Consider the following 19,589-nt stretch of genomic DNA (forward strand, 5'->3'; position numbering starts at 1 on the left):
TAGCCGGGCGTGGTGGCGGGCGCCTGTAGTCCCAGCTACTCGGAGAGGCTGAGGCAGGAGAATGGCGTGAACCCAGGAGGAGGAGCTTGCAGTGAGCCGAGATTGCGCCACTGCACTCCAGCCTGGGTGCCTGGGTGACAGAGCGAGACTCCGTCTCAAAAAAATAAATAAATAAATAAATAAAAATAGGCTGGGAGCGGTGGCTCACGCCTGTAATCCCAGCACTTTGGGAGGCCAAGGCGGGCAAATCACAAGTTTAGGAGATCGAGACCATCCTGGCTAACACGGTGTAACCCCGTCTCTGCTAAAAATACAAAAAATTAGCCGGGTATGATGGCGGGCACCTGTAGTCCCAGCTACTCCGGAGGCTGAGGCAGGAGAATGGCGTGAACCCAGGAGGCGGAGCTTGCAGTGAGCCAAGTTCGTGCCACTGCACTGCAGCCTGGGTGACAAGAGAGAGACTCTGTCTAAAATAAATAAATAAATAAATAATAAAAATAAAAAATAAAATCAAGGTGGGAGTAGTGGCTCATGCCTGTAATCCCGACGCTTTGGGAGGCTGAGACCGGCTGATCACATGAGGTCAGGAGTTCGAGATCAGCCTGGCCAAAGTGGTGAAACCCCATCTCTACTAAAAATACAAAAATTAGGCCGGGCACAGTGGCTCACCCCTGTAATCCTAGCACTTTGGGAGGCCGAGGGGCGGATCATGAGTTCAGGAGATCGAGACCATCCTGGCTAATACGTTGAAACCCCAGACCCCGTCTCTACTAAAAAAATTAGCAGGGCGTGGTGGCAAGCGCCTGTAGTTTCAGCTACTCGGGAGGCTGAGCCAGGAGAATCCCTTGAACCTGGGAGGCGGAGGTTGCAGTGAGCTGAGATCACGCGTCTGCACTCCAGCCTAAGCGACGGAGTGAGATGCCATCTCAAGGATTAAAAAATAAAATCAAGATATAATTCACATACCATAAAATTCACCTCTTTGAAGTGTACAGTCAGTGGTTTTTAGTGTATTCAGAGTCGTGCAACCATCACCAACATCTAATTCCAGAACATTTTCACCATCCCAAAAAGAAACCCTATACTCAAGAAGCAGCCACTCCCCATTCCTCTTTCCTCCCAGGCCCTGGCAATGCACCAGCCTGCTTTATGCCTCTATGGATTTCCCTATTCTGGATATTTCAAATAATGTTGTGGTCTCTTGTGACTGGCTTTTCACTTAATGTTTCAAGGTTCGTCTATATTATAGCGTAGATCAGCACCTTGTTCCTTTTTTTTTTTTTGAGACGGAGTCTCGCTCTGTCACTCAGGCTGGAGTGCAATGGTGAAATCTCTGCTCATTGCAAGCTCTGCCTCCCGAGTTCAAGCGATACTTGTGTCTCAGCCTCTGGAGTAGCTGGGATTACAGGCATGGACCACCATGCCCGGCTAATTTTTGCTCATTTTTAGTAGAGATGGGGTTTTGTCATGTTGGCCAGGCTGTTCTTCAACTCCTGGCTTTAAGTGATCAGCCCGCCTCAGCCTCCCAAAGTGCTGGGATTACAGGGCAGCATGAGCCACCACACCCGGCGTTTATCTATCTATCTATCTATCTATCTATCTATCTATCTATCTATCTATCATTTTTGAGACAGTCTTCCTCTGTCCCCCAGGCTGAAGTGCAGTGGTACAATCTCATCTCACTGCAACCTCTGCCTCCTGGGTTCAAGTGATTCTCCTGCCTCAGCCTCCTGAGTAGCTGGGATTACAGGCGCCCGCCACCACCCCCAGCTGATTTTTGTATTTTGAGTAGAGATGGGGTTTCACCATATTGTCCAGGCTGCTGCTCTCCAACTCCGGGCCTCAAACAATCCGCCTGCCTCGGCCTCCCAAAGTGCTGTGATTACAGGCGTGAACCACCGTGCCCAGCTTTTTTTTTTTTTTTTTTTTTTGAGATGGAGTCTTGCTCTGTCACCCAGGCTGGAGTGCAGTGGCGCGGTCTCGGCTCACTGCAAGCTCCGCCTCCGGGGTTCACGCCATTCTCCTGCCTCAGCCTCTCCGAGTAGCTGGGACTACAGGCGCCCGCCTCCACGCCTGGCTAATTTTTTGTATTTTTTTAGTGGAGACGGGGTTTCACCGTGGTCTCGATCTCCTGACCTCGTGATCCACCCGCCTCGGCCTCCCAAAGTGCTGGGATTACAAGCGTCAGCCACCGCGCCCGGCCTGCCCAGCTTTTTTTTTTTTCTTTTGAGACAGAGTCCTGCTCTGTCACCTAGTTTGGAATGCAGTGGCACGATCTCTGCTTACTTCAACCTCCACCGCCCAGGTTCAAGCGATTATCCTGCCTCAGCCTCCGGAGTAGCTGGGACTACAGGCGTGCATCACCACGCCCAGCTAATTTTTGTATTTTTAGTAGAGACGGGGTTTCACCATATTGGCCGGGCTGGTGTCGAACTCCTGACCTCAGGTGATCCGCTTGCCTTGGCCTCCCAAAGTGCTGGGATTACAGGTGTGAACCACTGCGCCTGGCGTATTTTTTTTATTAAAAAAAAAAAAAAAAAAAGAGTACGGATAAGGCACTCGCGCTGTGCCTGGTACTTCACCTCTCTGGTTGGTGCTTATGCATCCCTGAGGTGCCTGTGCAAAGGCAGGCGGACACCCAGGCCGATGGAGGGGGCAGCAGCCCTGCAACCTTCCCGGCCCCCAAGCAGCAGGAGGCTCATTTATCCATTTATCAGGGAAACTTCCTGTGCCTTAGCTTTCCCAAGGTGGGGAAGGGTGAAGTCGAGGCCAGGCTCCTGCGGTTGGGACCCCCCAAGGGATCTCCCTGTCCTCCTCCTCGGTTCTCCAGGCCCCACTCTGCCACTGCCCCATCTCCCCACCTAGAGCTTCCTGCAGAGCCGGGCAGAGCCAGGTGCCTTCTCTGCTGGTTTCCTGGGCACCTGTGCCCGTTCTCTAGATCTGCAGCAGGGAACTGCTGCCCGGTGGCCTAAGGGCTTGGGCGCTGGCCATGACCATGGACACCCCCACCACCCTGCGAGGGTGCCATGCCCCAGTCCGAGGCTGGAGGGCCAGCTGTATGGCGGGGCCGTGGAAGGGAGGACCAGGCAGCCTCCTGTGGCTCCTGCCAGGGAAACTCTCTCTGCTCACTGCTGCTCAGCCTTTCCCAGCCCTGCCCCTCTCGTCCTGCTTCTCACATTTCAGCTTCTGAGTTACTGGCACCACTGTCTGTTGCTGCTGCTGCTGCTGCTGCTGCTTCTGCTGAAGCCGGCACCAGCCAGACATTAACCCCTGATGCGCTGGCGGCCGCAGCTGCACAGCGGGAAAGCGGCACCAGGGGCTCAAGCTCTGGCGGGCTTGAGGGAGAAGAGAGCAATCCCAGAGCTGGTCCCTTTGCTCCCCCTGTCCCCACTCCGCAATGCTTATTGCGCTTGCTTCTTCCCTGTCTGCACAGACTTGAAGCCAAAACCCTTTCTGACACCTACGAGTTGCTCTTTCCTCTGACCGTGAGGGTCTGACCATCAGCCCACAGGACGGGGCTACATTTCACCTGGTAGCTGACCTTGTCGTTTCATGCATGGCCATGTTTTCTCCCTCTGTATGCCTTGTCATGCCCAGCGGGACCCTCCTCTTGTACCCGGCCTCACCTGGCCATGACTGGGCCACCAGGACCAGGTAAGCTCTGGAGTTTTGAGGCCAACAGGAAGCCATTCTCCAGGGCAGCCATGGGGGGGTCTGGAGGAGCCTGAAAGAAGTGCAGGCCCTGGTAGTGGCTGGCTGTGATGGCATGATCATAGGACTCAGGACACCGTGGTGAGGATGAAACTAGGAGTGCAGGTGGGGCGCGGTGGCTCATGCCTGTAATTCCAGCACTTGGGGAGGCCAAGGCAGGCAGATCACCTGAGGTTAGGACTTCAAGACCAGCCTGGCCAACATAGTTAAACTCTGTCTCTACAAAAATACAAAAATTAGCAGGGCATGGTGGCTGGTGCCTATAATCCCAGCTACTTGGGAAGCTGAGGTGGGAGAATTGCTTGAGCCTGGAAGGCTGCGGTTGCAGTGAGCCAAGACTGCAGCATTGCATTCCAACCTGGGTGACAGAGTGAGACTCTATCTCAAAAAAAAAAAAAAAAAAGAAGGAAGGAAGGAAAGAAAACTAAAGGAAGGAAAAAAAAGAGAGAGAGAAAACTAGGAGGCTGGGTGCAGTGGCTCACGCCTGTAATCCCAGCACTTTGGGAGGCCGAGGCAGGTGGATCATGAGGTCAGATCAAGACCATCCTGGCCAACACGGTGAAACCCTGTCTCTAATAAAAATACAAAAAAAAAAAATTAGCCGGGCATGGTGGCAGGTGCCTGTAGTCCCAGCTACTCGGGAGGCTGAGGCAGGAGAATGTCGTGAACCCAGGAGATGGAGCTTGCAGTGAGCCAACAGAGCAAGACTCCGTCTCAAAAAAAAAAACTAGGAGTGTGAAGAAAGCCCCCACAGCAGCACTGGCCTGCACTGGCGATGATCCATGGCTCCCGCCCCCAGACCCACACTGGGGCTTGGAGCCTGCCCCTCCCCAGGGAGAGCTGGCCCTATTTCCCGGTTGCCTCTCCCACCTGGAAACTCACCCAGCTTTGGTTTTCATGAGAGCAGGCCTCCAACCCTCCTCTGGCCTGGTCAGCCCCAGCCTTCCCTTTTCCAGTCTCGAGTGGAACTTGACATTCCACCTTCTGTCCCCAATCTCTGTCCACTCCATGTGAAGAGAGCCAGTCACCCAGAGGGACACTGGAGATGGCACCTCCCAGGTGTCCTCGTCCCACATCCCTCTGCTTCCTGCCTTTCTCCTGATCCTCAAATGCAACTTCCTGGTTTCTTTCTTTCTTTCTTTTTTGAGATGGAGTCTTGCTCTGTCAGAGGCTGGAGTGCAGTGGCACAGTCCTGGCTAGCTGCAACCTCCACCTCCCGGGTTCAAGGGATACTCCTGCGTCAGCCTCCTGAGTAATTGGGGCCTACAGGAGTGTGCCACCACGCCTGGCTAATTTTTGTATTTTTAGTAGAAATGAGGTTTCACCATGTTGGTAAGGCTGGTCTCAAACTCCTGCATTCAAGTGATCTGCCCACCTCAGCCTCCCAAAGTGCTGAGATTACAGGCGTGAGCCACCACGCCCGGCTCTTTGTTTTTTTCAAGAATCTCACTTGGTTGCCCTGGCTGGAGTGCAGTGACATGATCATGGCTCACTGCAGCCTCAACCTCTTGGCCTCAAGTGATCCTACCTCCTCAGCCTCCCAAGTAGCTGAGCCAGGTGCACCACCAACACACCCAGTTAAGTTTTAAATTTTTGTAGAGATGGAGTCTTGCTGTGTTGTTCAGGCTGGTCTCAAACTCCTGGGCTCAAGTGATCCTCCTACCTCAGTCTCCTGAAGTGCTGGGGTTACAAGTGTGAGCCACGGCCCCTAGCTCCCCTTGATTTCTTGTGGGCCTCCTTTGACCCTCCACTCTCTCTGGCCACACTGCCTTGGTTCCTTGGCTGGCTCTTTTCTCTCTCTCTCTCTCTCTCCTTTCTTTTTTCTTTCTTTTTTTGAGACGGGGTCTCGCCCTGTTGCCCAGGCTGGAGTAGAGTGGTGCGATCTCGGCTCACTGCAAGCTCCACCTCCTGGGTTCACGCCTTCTCCTGCCTCAGCCTCCTGAGTAGCTGGGACGACAGGCGCCCGCCACCACGCCCGGCTAATTTTTTATATTTTTAGTAGAGATGGGGTTTCACCGTGTAGCGAGGATGGTCTCGATCTCCTGACCTCGTGATCCGCCTACCTCAGTCTCCCAAAGTGCTGGGATTACAGGTGTGAGTCACCATGTCGGGACTCTTTCTTTCTTTCAATCTTTCTTTTTTTTTATTTTTTATTTTTGACGTAGTCTCACTCTGTCGCCCAGGCTGCAGTGCAGTGGCACGATCTCGACTCACTGCAATCTCCACCTCCTGGGTTCAAGCGACTCTCCTGCCTCAGCCTTCTGAGTAGCTCAGATTACAGGGATATGCCACCACGCTCAGCTAATTTTTGTATTTTTAGCAGAGACAGGGTTTCACTATATTGGCCAGGCTGATCTCGAACTCCTGACCTCAGTTGATCCACCCGCCTCGGCCTCCCAAATGCTGAGATTACAGGTGTGAGCCACCATGCCTGGCCTGATTTACTCTCATTTTCTATTAACCGTAGGCCTCCTGGTGAGAAGGCCCCAGGCTGGGTGTCACGGGTCTTAGATCTGATCTCATGGTTACAGCTAATTCTTTGAGGGTCTTCAGAAGTGTCCGTCCTCCATGTCAACAGGCCTCAGGCTCTTGCTGTGCTTGATGAAATTATTATAACTGCCCCATGGCCTCACAGTCAATTGATAAAGCAGTTTGATGGCCATTTCTGTGTAAAGCAGAAACAGTGCAGCCAGCATGGCTGTGAATTGAATGTTTCTAGAGGGAGTGCACTCTGTTGGAGGCCTGGGCACCTGGTTCCCCCTTGCTGACACTGAGAAGCAGAGAGGCACTTCCCTAGGGGAAAAGTCCCTAAAGGGAGCTGAAATCCCCTTAGAGTGTGGGAGGAGGAAGAGAAATTGAGTGCTGAAAAGGACAGGGCAGTTGAGCTGATGGAGGGGAGACAGAGAGGCAGAAGGAGAAGGAGAGGGAGAGGGCTGGCAGGAGCCCATAGCTGGGGCCAGAGAGAGAGGGTGCAGGGGACTCCAGCCACCTCAAATAGGGTTGCAGACAACCCCGTTTTTGTGTGTTTGTTTGTGTATCTGTTTGTTTGTTTTTGAGACAAGGTCTCCCTGGGTCACCAAGGCTGGAATGCAGTGGTGCAATCATGACTCACTCCAACCTTAACATCCTGGGATCAAGTGATCCTGTCACCTCGGCTTCCTAAGTAGTTGGGATCACAGCATGCGCCACTAGGCCCAGCTAATTTTTTTTTTTTTTCGAGATGGAGGTTCGCTCTTGTTGCCCAAGCTGGAGTGCAATGGCGCGATCTCAGCTCACTGCAACCTCCACCTCCTAGGTTCAAGCAATTCTCCTGCCTCAGCCTCTCGAGTAGCTGAGATTACAGGCATGCGCCACCATGCCCGGTTAATTTTCTTTAGTAGAAACGGGATTTTACCATGTTAGCCAGGCTGATCTCGAACTCCTGACCTCAGGTGATCCACCCACCTTGCCCTCCCAAAGTGTTGGGATTAGAGGCATGAGCCACCATGCTGGCCTTTTTTTTTTTTTTTTTTTTTGATGGAGTTTCTCTCTGTCGCCCAGGCTGGAGTGCAGTGGCATGATCTCAGTTCACTACAGGCTCTCTCTTCCGGGCCCAAGCAATTCTCATGCATCAGCCTCGCGAGGAGCTGGAAATACAGGTGCCCACCACCATGCCCGACTAATTTTTGTATTTTTAGTAGAGATGGGGTTTCGCCATGTTGGCCAGGCTGGTCTCAAACTCCTGACCTCAAGTGATGTGCCTACCTCGGCCTCCCAAAGTGCTGGGATTGCAGGAGTGAGCCACTGTGCCCAGCCAACTAAAAAAAAAAAATTTTTTTTTTTTGAGACGAAATTTCGCTCTTGTTGCCCAGGCTGGAGTGCAATGGCATGCTCTCAACTCACCGCAACCTCTGCCTCCCGGGTTCAAGTGATTCTTCTGCCTCAGTCTCCCAAATAGCTGGGATTACAGGCATGCGCCACCACGCCTGGCTAATTTTGTGTTTTTAGTAGAGACGGGGTTTCACCGTGTTGGTCAGGCTGGTGTCAAACTCCCGACCTTAGGTGATCCGCCCGCCTTGGCCTCCCAAAGGGCTGAGATTACAGGCGTGAGCCACCACACCTTAAACTTTTTTTGTAGAGATGGGGCTTGCTATGTTGCCCAGGCTGGTCTTGAACTCGTAGGCTCAAGTGATCCTCCTGCCTCAGCCTCATGAATAGCTGGGACTACAAGTGCACACCATCATGCCTAGCTAATTTTTTTTTTTTTTTTTTTTTTTGAGACGGATCCTCACTCTGTCACCCAGGCTGGAGTACAGTGGCACAATCTCGGCTCACTGCAACCTCCACCTCCCAGGTTCAAGTGATTCTCCTGCCTCAGCCTCCTGAGTAGCTGGGATTACAGGTGCCCACCACCACGCCCAGCAAAGTTTTGTATTTTTAGTAGAAATGGGGTTTCATCATGTTGTCCAGGCTGGCCTCGAACTTCTGACCTCAAATGATCCACCTGCCTTGGCGTCCCAAAGTGTTGGGCTTACAGGCATGAGCCACCGTGCACGGCTAATTTTTTTTAAAGATGAAATCTTGCTATGTTGCCCAGGCTGGTTTGGAACTCCTGAGCTCAAATGGTCCTCCCGTCTGGCCTCCCAGAGGGCTGGGATCCCAGGTGTGAGCCACCGGGAACCAGCCGCATTTTCAGTGCTTACTCATGGCCAAGGTGAATGAGATCCGGCTGAGGAGGAGGAGGCGGGCATCATAGGTCTCCCTAGACAAGCCAGGCACCGTAGGCATCTGCAGGGCCTCGGGATTGTGGGGGGCTGCGGACAGCCCCTTCACCCCAACACCTGCCCGGGGCTCCCCCACCGTGTTCCCGCTCGGCATCCACAAAGCAGCGCGTGTGCCGGACGCCCCCTACTGGTTGGGGGAGCCCCAGCCCTGTGAGCCCAGAGATCTCCCCCTGACTTGGGGAGAGGAGGGCCAGAGGACTGGAATGGGCTTTGCTCCAAACCCCAACAGGGGCATCTGATCCCCGTTCCGCCTTCCTGGGAGCATCCAGGATCCTTTCCCAGGCAGGGACTTTCTGCTTCTCAACCTGGCTCCAACGACTGGTATCCCTGCCCCAGCCACCACCCCAAGGAGGCTATGGTTCCCCATATGCACAGGAGTATATACCAGGGCCGGAAAGGTCAGGAGGTGCATCCCGCTGCTCCTAGCAAATTTCTATAGAGGAACAAGCCTCGTTCAGACTGAGGACATAGATTCCTGCCTGGGTTCCATCTCCAATTCTCTGTATGTTCTCAGGAAATTCTCCTCCCTTACTCTATCCTACCTTCAAACCCCCCATCTGGGGCAGCAGAATTTTCCTGTGACCCCCAATGCCCTTTACCCTGGGATAACCCCCTCTTGATGACTGTGGGCAAAACCTACAAATATATCACTTCTGTGGTTAAGATGTATGACGTGGTATGGTTGATCTTGAGACAGAGAGATTATCAGTGATTCTGACCTAATCACATGCACTCTTAAAAAGCAGAGTTGGCCAGGCACAGTGGCTCACGCCTGTAATCCCAGCACCTTGGGAAGCTGAGGCTGGAAGATCGCTTGAGTGCGTGAGTTTGAGACAAGCCTGGGCAACATAGGAAGACACTATCTCTACAAAAAAATTAAGAAAATTAACACATGTAGGCCGGGCGCGGTGGCTCACGCCTGTAATCCCAGCACTTTGGGAGGCTGAGGCAGGTGGATCACCTGAGGTTGGGAGTTCGAGACCAGCCTGACTAATACGGAGAAACCCTGTCTCTACTAAAAATACAAAATTAGCCGGGTGCAGGCTGGGCGCTGTGGCTCACGCCTGTCGTCTCAGGACTTTGGGAGGCTGAGGTGTGCGGATCACCAGAGGTCAGGAGTTCAAGACCAGCCTGGCCAACATGGTGAAACCCGTGTCTACTAAAATGTACAAAAAACTAGCCGGCCATGGTGGTGCATGCGTGTAATCCCAGCTATTCAGGAGGCTGAGGCAGGAGAATCACTTGAACCAGGGAGGTAGAGATTGCAGTGAGCCGAGATTGCACCATTGCATTCCAGCCTGGGCGACAAGAGCGAGGCTCTCTCTCAAAAAAAAAAAAAAAAAAAAAGGCTGAATAATATTCGGCCAGGCGCGGTAGCTCACGACTGTAATCCCATCACTTTGGGAGGCTGAGGCAGGTGGATCACGAGGTCAGGAGATTGAGACCAGCCTGGCTAACACAGTGAAACGCTGTCTCTAGGTGGGCACGGTGGCTCACACCTGTAATCCCAGCACTTTGGGAGGCCGAGGCAGGCAGATCACGAGGTCAGGAGATCGAGACCATCCTGGCTAACATAGTGAAACCTCGTCTCTACTAAAAAATACAAAAAATTAGCCAGGCGTGGTGGCAGGCGCCTGTAGTCCCAGCTACTTGCGAGGCTGAGGCAGGAGAATGGCGTGAGCTTGGGAGGCGGAGCTTGCAGTGAGCCGAGATCACACCACTGCCCTCCAGCCTGGGCGACAGAGCGAGACTCTGTGTCAAAAAAAAAAAGAGAAAATTCTAGAAACAGCGTGTCTACTAAAAATACAAAAAAGCCAGGCGTGGTGGCAGAGGCTGAGGTGGGAGGATCGCTTGAGCCCAGGAAGTTTTGTTTGTTTTGTCTTTAGAAGGCGTCTCATTCTGGAATGCAGTGGCACGATCTCGGCTCACTGCAACCTCCGCCTCCTGGATTCAAGTGATTCTTCTACCTCAGCCTCCCGAGTAGCTGAGACTACAGCCGTGTGCCACCTCCCCTGGAGAATTTTTGTAATTTTTTAGTAGAGACGGGGTTTCACCGTGTTGCCCAGGCTGATCTTGAACTCTTGACCTCAAGTGATCCGCCCTCCTCTACCTACCAAAGTGTTGGGATTACAGGTGTGAACCACTGCTCCCGGCTTGAGCCCAGGAAGTTGACACTGCAGTGAGCCATGATTGCACCACTGCGATCAAACCCCACCCCCCCGAAAAAAAACCCCAAAAACCTAAGTGTAAAAATGAGAATAACCTATCCTCACCTCTGCAGCAGCCACCTTTGCCGACAGCGCTTCCTCCTGGCTGCAGTTCTTATGATTTCCCATCTCCAACCAGTAGCTCCCAACCAGCCTGGGAAGGGGTTGGGGGTAGCCTTTGTCCTGAGATGTGCTGTGCTGATGGCATGGTCAGAGCAGCTGACACCCCCGAGCCAGTGAGGAAAGAGCCAAGGGAAGGAGCCCTGAACCCTCTGCTCTAAGGAATCCCCCATGCTTGCTTTCTGGGGCTTCCCGGACTTGTGGCCATCTTTAGGCTTAGTTAACAAAGTTGCTTTTTTTTTTTGTTGTTGTTGAGATGGAGTCTCGCTTTGTCACCCAGTCACCCAGGCTGGAATGCAGTGGCATGATCTCGGCTCACTGCAACCTCCGCCTCCCGGGTTCAAACGATTCTCCTGCCTCAGCCTCCCAAGTAGCTGGGACTACAGGCGTGTGTCACCATACCCGGCTAATTTTTGTATTTTTAGTAGAAACGGGGTTTCACCATGTTGGCCAGGCTGGTCTCAAACTCCTGACCTCAGGTGATCCACCCGCCTCAGCCTCTCAAAGTGCTGGGATTACCGGCATGAGCCACCGTGCCCAGCCAAGGTTGCTTTTTTTTTTTTTTAATAGTCATAGTCTCTGGCTGGGTGCAGTGGCTCAGGCCTGTAATCCCAGCATTTTGGGAGGCCAAGGCAGGAGGATTGCTTGAGCTCAGGAGTTCTAGACCAACCTGGGTAACAAAGTCAGACTCCCATCTCTACAAAAAATTAGCTGAGTTTAGTGGCACATGCCGGTAGTCCTGGCCATTAGGGAAGCTGAAGCAGGAGAACTGCTCGAGCTCAAGTGGTTGAGGCTGCAGTGAGCCATATTCACACCACTGCACTCCAGCCTGGGTGTAAGAGTGAGACCCTACTAAAAAAAAAAAAAAGAGTGGGAGACTTGCTCTACTGCCCAGGCTTCAGGATGAAGTACAGTGGCGTGATTATGGCTCACCACAACCTCGAAACCCTGACCTTAAGCAGTCCTCCTGCCTTGACCTCCCAAAGTGTTAGGATTACAGGCCTGAGCCACCAACCCTGGCTGAAGATGCTTTTTTTTTTTTTTTTTTTTGAGACTGAGTCTTGCTCTATAGCCCAGGCTGGAGTGCCGTGGCCTTGGCTCACTGCAACCTCCGCCTCCCAGGTTCAAGTGATTCTCCTGCCTCAGCCTCCTGAATAGCTGGAATTACAGGCGCCCACCACCATGCCGGGCTAATTTTTGTGTTTTTAGTAGAGACGGGGTTTCTGCATGTTGGTCAGGCTGGTCTTGAACTCCTGACCTCAGGTGATCTACCTGCCTCAGCCTTCCAAAGTGTTGGGATTACAGGTGTGAGCCACCGTGCCCGGCCTAAAGATGCTTTTTAATAATAGCTTTATTGAGAGATAATTCACATACTATACAATTCACCCATTAAAGTGTACATTTAAGTGTTTTTTTTTAATGTATTCACAGAGTTGTGCAACCATCACCACAATCAATTTTAGAACATTTTCAGTACCCCAGAGAGAAATCCCACACCTGTTAGCAGTCACTCCCCATTCCCCAGTTCTCAGCCCCAGCCAACCACTAGTTTACTTTCTGTCTTTAAAGATTTCCCCGTTCTGGACACTTCGTAAAGTGGAATTACGCAATATGTGGCTTTTTGTGTCTGGCTTCTTTCACTTAGCAGAAGGCTTTCCAGGTCCACCCATGCGGTAGCATGTGTCAGTGCTTCATTCCTTTTTACGGCTGAGTAGTATTCCATTGTGCAGGTAGTCTACTTTTTTTTTTTTTTTTTTTTTTTTTTGAGACAGATTCTCGCTCTGTTGTCAGGCTGGAGTGCGGTGGCGCGATCTCAGCTCACTGCAACCTCCGCCTCCCGAGTTCGAGCGATTCTCCTGCTTCAACCTTCCAAGTAGCTGGGACTACAGGCACACACCACCACGCCCAGCTAATTTTTCTATTTGTAGTAGAGACAGGGTTTTACCACGTTGGCCAGGCTGGTCTCAATCTCGACCTTATGATCCGCCAGCCTCGGCCTCCCCTAGAATTACAGGTGTGAGTGACCATGCCCAGCCATAGACCACATTTTGTGTATCTATTCAATAATGCCTTTTTTTTTTTTTTTTTTTTTTGAGACAGGGTCTCGCTCTGTTGCCCAGGCTGGAGTGCAGTGGCACCATCACAGCTTACTGCAGCCCCGACCTCCCATGCTCAAGTGATTCTCCTGCCTCAGTCTACCTAGTAGCTGGGACTATAAACCAAGCATGCACCACTATGCTCAGCTAATTTTTTTATTTTTTGCATTTATTTATTTATTTATTTATTTTTTGAGACGGAGTCTTGCTCCGTCACCCAGGCTGCAATGCAATGGCACAATCTCTGCTCACTGCAAGCTCCGCCTCCCAGGTTCACGCCATTCTCCTGCCTCAGCCTTCTGAGTAGCTGGGACTACAAGCGCCTGCCACCATGCCCGGGTAATTTTTTGTACTTTTAGTAGAGACGGGGTTTCACCATGTTAGCCGGGATGGTTTCGATTTCTGGACCTTGTGATCCACTCGCCTCGGCCTCCCAAAACACTGGGATTACAGGCGTGAGCCACCGCATCCAGCTGGCATTTATTTGTTTATTCTTTTTTTGAGAGGGAATCTCAGTCTGTCGCCCAGGCTGGAGTGCAATGGTGCGATCTCGGCTCACTACAACCTCCGTCTCCCAGATTCAATCAATTCTCCTGCCTCAGCCTCCGGAGTAGCTGGGATTACAGGTGCGCACCACCATGCCCGACTAATTTTTGTATTTTTAGTAGAGATGAAGTTTCACCAGTTGGCCAGGCTGGTCTCGAACTCCTGACCTCAGGTGATCCACCTGCCTCGGCCTCCCAAAGTGCTGGGATTACAAGCATGAGCCACTGCCCCTGGCCTTCCCTTTTTTTTTTTTTTTTTAATTATTTTATTTTGTTTTGAAGTATTTCACTCTGTTGCCCAGGCTGGCTTTGCAATCCTGGATCAGGGGATTTTTCTGTCTCAGCCTCTGGAGTAGCTGAAATTACAGATGTGTGCCACCACACTCCGCTGATTACTTTCTTTACAGAGACCCACCTTTTATTTGTATTTATTGATTTATTTATTTGAAACATGGTCTTGCTCTGTTGCTCAGGTTGAAGTGCAGTGGCGTGATCACGACTCACTGCAGCCTTAACTCCTAGGCTCAAGCAATCCTCCCGCCTCAGCCTTCTGAGTAGCCGGGACTTCAGACATAAGCCACTGTGAGCAGCCAAGAGACCCACCTTTTATAGGGTAAGTGGTTTGTTTACCAATTTTCACTGCCCCACCACGTGAGGGTGTTTCGAGTGGGAAGCAGGTGCACCCTGTGTGAACAGCAAAGCCCAGCGCATGCCTGCTGCCTCCCACCTGCTGCCAGGTAGAGCTGGGAAGGGGAAAGCCTGAGCCCCACCTCCATCCTTCCCTGCATATCAGGAAATCTTGTCATTCTCCAAGGTCAGCTCAGACGCTTCTGGCCACTGCCGCCCATGGCAACTTAGTGCCAGGGATGATGGCAACCAACACTCATTGATGCCGTGACATGCCAGGCTGTCACCGGCTTTTCACAACAGCCCTGCCAGGGAGATGCTGTGTGGCTTTCATTTTGCACATGAGAGAGCAGAGTCAGGTTAGTAGGGTTGGGGTTCAGGCAGGACCTGGATTCTGTACCACACTTCGTGGCTGCTAGTGGTTTCTGGAAGTCTGTTGTCTGAAGAGCAGGGAGTGTGTGTAGACAGACAGGTCTGAGGGCTGTGCCGTGGGCATGTCCTAGATGCAAAGCAAAAAAAAGAATTTCAAGAAGGTCAGATGCAGTGAAGACAGAAAACAGAGACCCAGATGTAGCATCCTGGAGGTCCTCGTGACTTTGAAAAGAGAAGGGTTTGTGCGTGTGTGTGTTTTATTTTTTATTTATTTATTTACTTTTGAGACGGAGTCTCACGGTCGCCCAGGCTGGAGTGCAGTGGTGCGATGTAGGCTCAGGTGAGATCTGTTGCCCAGGTTCAAGCGACTCTCCTACCTCAGCCTCCTGAGTAGCTGGGATTACAGGTGCCTGCCCTTGCGCCTGGCTAATTTTTGTAGTTTTAGCAGAGATGAGGGTTTCACCACCTTGGCCAGTCTGGTTTTGAACTCCTGACGTCGTGATCCACCTGCCTTGGCCTCCCAAAGTGCCTGGACTACAGGTGTGAGCCACCGCGCCCGGCCATATGTGTTTTATTTTTGAGACAGGGTCTCACTCTGCCATCTAGGGTGGAGTGCAGTGGTGCACTCTTGGCTCAATGCAGCCTCAACCTCTTAGACTCAAGTGATCCTGCCTCCTCAGCCTCCAGAGTAGTAGCTGGGACCAAAGATGTGCATCACCACACCTGGCTAATATTTTAATTATTTGTAAAGATGAAGTCTTGCTATGTTGCCCAGGCTGGTATGGAACTCCTGGGCTCAAGCCATCCTCCTGCCTCCTGCCTCCTGCCTTCGCCTCCCAAAGTGCTAGGATTACAGAAGTGAGTCACTGCTCCCATGCAGTCATAGGGATGTGATGGAGTGAGCAGGAGGGAAGGGGAGAGAGTGAGTGTGAGCATCCATTTCGAGGAGTTTTGCTGTTAGAGACCAGAGCTGGGCCGGGTGTGGTGGCACATGCCTGTAGTCCCAGCTACAAAGGAGGCTGAGGCAGGAGAATGGCTTGAACCTGGGAGGTGGAGGTTGCAGTGAGTGGAGATCATGCCATTGCACTCCAGCTTGGGTGACAGATGGAGACTCTGTCTCAAAACCAAAAAAAGAGAGCAGAGCTAAGGGGATCTAGGGTGGGTTGGTTGGTTTGAAAGGAGAATAGTAACAGCTTGTTCTCAGTAATGGGTATGATCCAAAAGACGGCGTGCACTGAAGACAAAGGAGAGAGGACAGTTTCTGGTGTGATGTCTCTGAGTCGTGCAAGTAGAAGGGTCTTCTGTGCATGAACAGCATGGACGCTTATCCAGAGACACTGGCCGATGGCAGTTCCCAGGCACAGAGAGGGAGGCAGCGGTGGGCATGGCAGCCTGTGGAAGGTCTCTTCTAATTGCTTCCATTTCCCTCAGAGAAATGGGAAGTGAGCTCAAGCAAGGAGGAGGTGCTAGAGGGCTTGAGGGGAGAGAAGGAAGGGCAGGAAGAAGGGGCCAGGGCAACAGGATGCGGTCACAGCAGCCCCCAGACCCACTTGAGGGTATGGATCAGGCACTGAAAAATAAGAGCAGTGGCAGGCTGGGCGCGGTGGCTCGTGCCTGTAATCCCAGCACTTTGGGAGGCCAAGGAGGGCGGATCACCTGAGGTCCAGAGTTCGAGGCCAGGCTGACCAACATGAAGAAACCCCATCTCTACTAAAAATACAAAATTAGCTGGGCATGGTGGTGGGCACCTGTAATCCCAGCTACTTGGGAGGCTGAGGTAGGAGAATCACTTGAACCCAGGAGGCGGAGGTTGTGGTGAGCTGAGATTGTGCCATTGTACTCTAGCCTGGGCAACAAGAGCAAAGCTCTGTCTCAAAAAATGGACCTGGTGCAGGTCGGGCACGGTGGCTCACGCCTGTAATCCCAGCACTTTGGGAGGCTGAGATGGGTGGATCACAAGGTCAGGAGATAGAGACCATCCTGGCAAACACGGTGAAACCCTGTCTGTACTAAAAATACAAAAAATTAGCCGGGCACGGTGGCTGGCACCTCTGTAGTCCCAGCTACTCGGGAGGCTGAGGCAGGAGAATGGCGTGAACCCAGGAGGTGGAGCTTGCAGTGAGCAGAGATAGCACCACTGCAGTCTGGCCTCGGCGAAACAGCGAGACTCCGTTTCAAAAAAAAAGGACCTGGTGCAGTGGCTCACGCCTGTAATCCCAGTGCTTTGGGAGAGTGAGGCATGAGGATCGCTTGAGCCCAGGAGGCTACAATAAGCCATGCACCACTGCATTCCAGCCTGAGTGAGAGTGAGACCCTGTCTCAAAAAAAAAAAAAAAAAAAAATCCAAAAACCCACCACCTAGCAGGTGACTTTGACTTTGACAACATCCCTAATACAACTGTTGCTGACTGGAGGGAAAAAATAAAAACAAACCAATCAGGAAGGTTGTGGGATTTCCTCTTTCTAGCCATATTTGGCTGTTTCTTTCAGGTAGGGAGAGGGGAAGAGCAGGCAATGTGAGATGAACTGGGTCACAGCTGCAGGAGTTAGCAGGGTCAATGGGGTCAGCCGACTATGGCCCACTGCATTTTTTTGTTTGTTTGTTTTCAGAGGGAGTTTTGCTCTTGTCACCCAGGCTAGAGTGCAGTGGTGTGATCTCGGCTCACCACAACTTCTGCCTCCCAGGTTCAAGCCATTCTCCTGCCTCAGCCCCCTGAGTAGTTGAGATTACAGGCACCCACCACCACGCCCAGCTAATTTTTGTATTTTGAATACAGACAGTGTTTCACCATTTGGCCAGGCTGGTCTCGAACTCCTGACCTCAGGTGATCTGACCTCCTCGAGCCTCCCAAAGTGCTGGGATTACAGGCATGAGCCACTGAGCCTGGCCCAGCCCACTGCTTTTATAAGAAACCTTTTTCTATTGTGGTAAAATATACATAACAAAAACTTACTGTTTAACCAATTATTTATTTATTTGTTTATTTGTTTTTGTAGAGACAGGGTCTCACCATGTTGCCCAGGACAGTCTTGAACTCTTTTTTTTTTTTTTTTTTTTTTAATAGTCTTGCTCTGTTGCCCAGGCTGGAGTGCAGTGGTGCAATCTTGGCTCACTGCAACCTCTGCCTCCCGGGTTCAAGTGATTCTCCCTCCTCAGCCTCCTGAGTAGCTGGGATTACAGGCACCCACCACCACACCTGGCTAATTTTTGTAGTTTTGTAGAGATAGGGTTTCACCATATTGGCCAGGCTGATCTTGAACTCCTGACCTCAGGTGATCTGCCTTCCTTGGCCTCCCAAAGTGCTGGGATTACAGGCATGAGTCACCGCTCCCAGCTGGTCTTGAACTCTTGGTGGGTGAACAAGTGAGCCAGCCAGTGAAGCTTCATCTGTATCTACAGCCATTCCACATGGCTAGCATTACCGCCTGAGCTTCATCTCCTGCCAGATCAGCGGTGGCATTAGATTCTCCTAGGAGTGCAAACCTTACTGTGAATGAACTATGGGTGTGCAGGATCTAGGTTGTGTGCTTCTTATGAGAATCTAACGCCTGATGATCTGTCACTATCTCCCATCACCCCCAGATGGGACTGTCTAGTTACAGGAAAACAAACTCAGGGCTCCCATTAAGTCTACATTATGGAGAGTTGCATAGTTATTTCATTATATATTACAGTGTAATAATAGAAATAAGGTATGCAATAAATGTAATGCTGTAGCAGGTGTCAGTGCTTCATTCCATCTTATGGCTGAATAATATTCTACCGTATGGACAGACCACATTTAGTTTATCCATTCATCAGTTGATAGACACTAGGTTGCTTCCATGTTTTGGCTTGTATGAATAATGCTGCTGTGGACATGGGTGTACCATGATCTGTTTGAGTCTCTGTTTTCATTCTCTTGGATGTTTACCTAGGAGTGGAATTGCTGGGGCCTATGATAACTACTGCCTCTTGCATGGCTCACAAACCAACAATGGTGTGGTAGACAGAATAATGGCTCCCCCAATGATGTTCATGTCCCATCCCCAGAACCTGTCAATAATTACCTTATGCGGCAAAAGGGACTCTGCAGATGTGATTACGTTAAGGATTTTGAGATGGGGAGATTATTCTGGATTATCTGGGTGGGCCCGAGGTCATCAAGAGAGGGAGATGAAAGGGTGAGAAAGATGGGATAGCAGAAGCAGAGACTGAGAGGTGCACTTTGAAGATGGAGGAAGGGGCCACAAGCCAAGGAATGTGAGTGGCATCTACAAGTTGGAAAAGGGAAGGAAACGGATTCTCCCCTAGAACTTTAGGAGAAATACAACCCTGCTTACACCCTGAATTTAGCCAAACATAACCCATCTGGACTTCTGACCTCCAGAGAATAAATGTTGTTTTTTAAAATTATACACACACACACACACACACACACACATTTGTGGAGATGGAATCTCCCTATGTTGCTGCCCAGGCTGGTCTCCAACTCCTGGCCTCAAGTGATCCTCCTGCATCAGCCTCCCAAAGTGCTGAGATTACAGGCATGAGCCACGATTTCTGGTCAAATTTGTGTTGTTTTATGCCACTAAGCTTGTAGTAACTTGTTAGGGAGGCCATAGAACTTTTACATTTTCAAATGGTTGGAAAGCAATCAAATGAATGATATTTTGTGGCACATGAAATTATACGACATTCCATTTGTGTCCATAAGCAAAGTGTTATTGGTACCCAGAGATGCCCATTCATTCATATACCATCTAGGACTGCTTTCCAGCCAGAGGGGCAGAGTTGAGTGCTTGCAGGAGGCCATGTGGTCTGCAAAGCCTAAAATATTTACTATCTGGTCCTTTAGGGAAAAAACCTTGCTGACTCCTAATATATTTATTCATTTTGTTGTTGTTGTTTGTTTGTTTTTTGAGACGGAGTCTTGCTCTGTCACTAGGCTGGAGTGCAGTGGCACGATCTCGGCTCACTGCAACCTCCGCTTCCCAGGTTCAAGTGATTCTCCTGCCTTGGCTTCCTGGGTAGCTGGGACTACAGGCACACACCACCACACCCGGCTAATTTTTTGTATTTTAGTAGAGACGGGGTTTCACCATGTTGGCCAGGATGGTTTTGATCTCCTGACCTCATGATCCACCTGCCTTGGCCTCCCAAAGTGT

At 51.2% G+C, this 19,589-nt stretch overlaps 1 protein-coding gene across 2 annotated transcripts in view; it reads left to right on the forward strand.

Moving 5' to 3' along the window:
• The window catches only part of TFAP4 (transcription factor AP-4), a 54,953-nt gene that overhangs the window by 11,869 nt on the left and 23,495 nt on the right, over positions 1 to 19,589 (forward strand). Inside the window, exon 2 of one of the 2 annotated variants that reach the window (XM_055242887.2) lies at positions 13,916 to 14,055. The exons of the other annotated variant lie outside the window; for it this stretch is intronic. The gene's annotated coding sequence lies outside the window, so the exon portion shown is untranslated. The remainder of the gene's footprint in view (positions 1 to 13,915; positions 14,056 to 19,589) is intronic. 2 annotated transcript variants of the gene reach the window in all.

This window comes from Symphalangus syndactylus, chromosome 14 (assembly GCF_028878055.3).
Source record: "Symphalangus syndactylus isolate Jambi chromosome 14, NHGRI_mSymSyn1-v2.1_pri, whole genome shotgun sequence".
Classification (NCBI taxonomy): Eukaryota; Metazoa; Chordata; class Mammalia; order Primates; family Hylobatidae; genus Symphalangus; species Symphalangus syndactylus.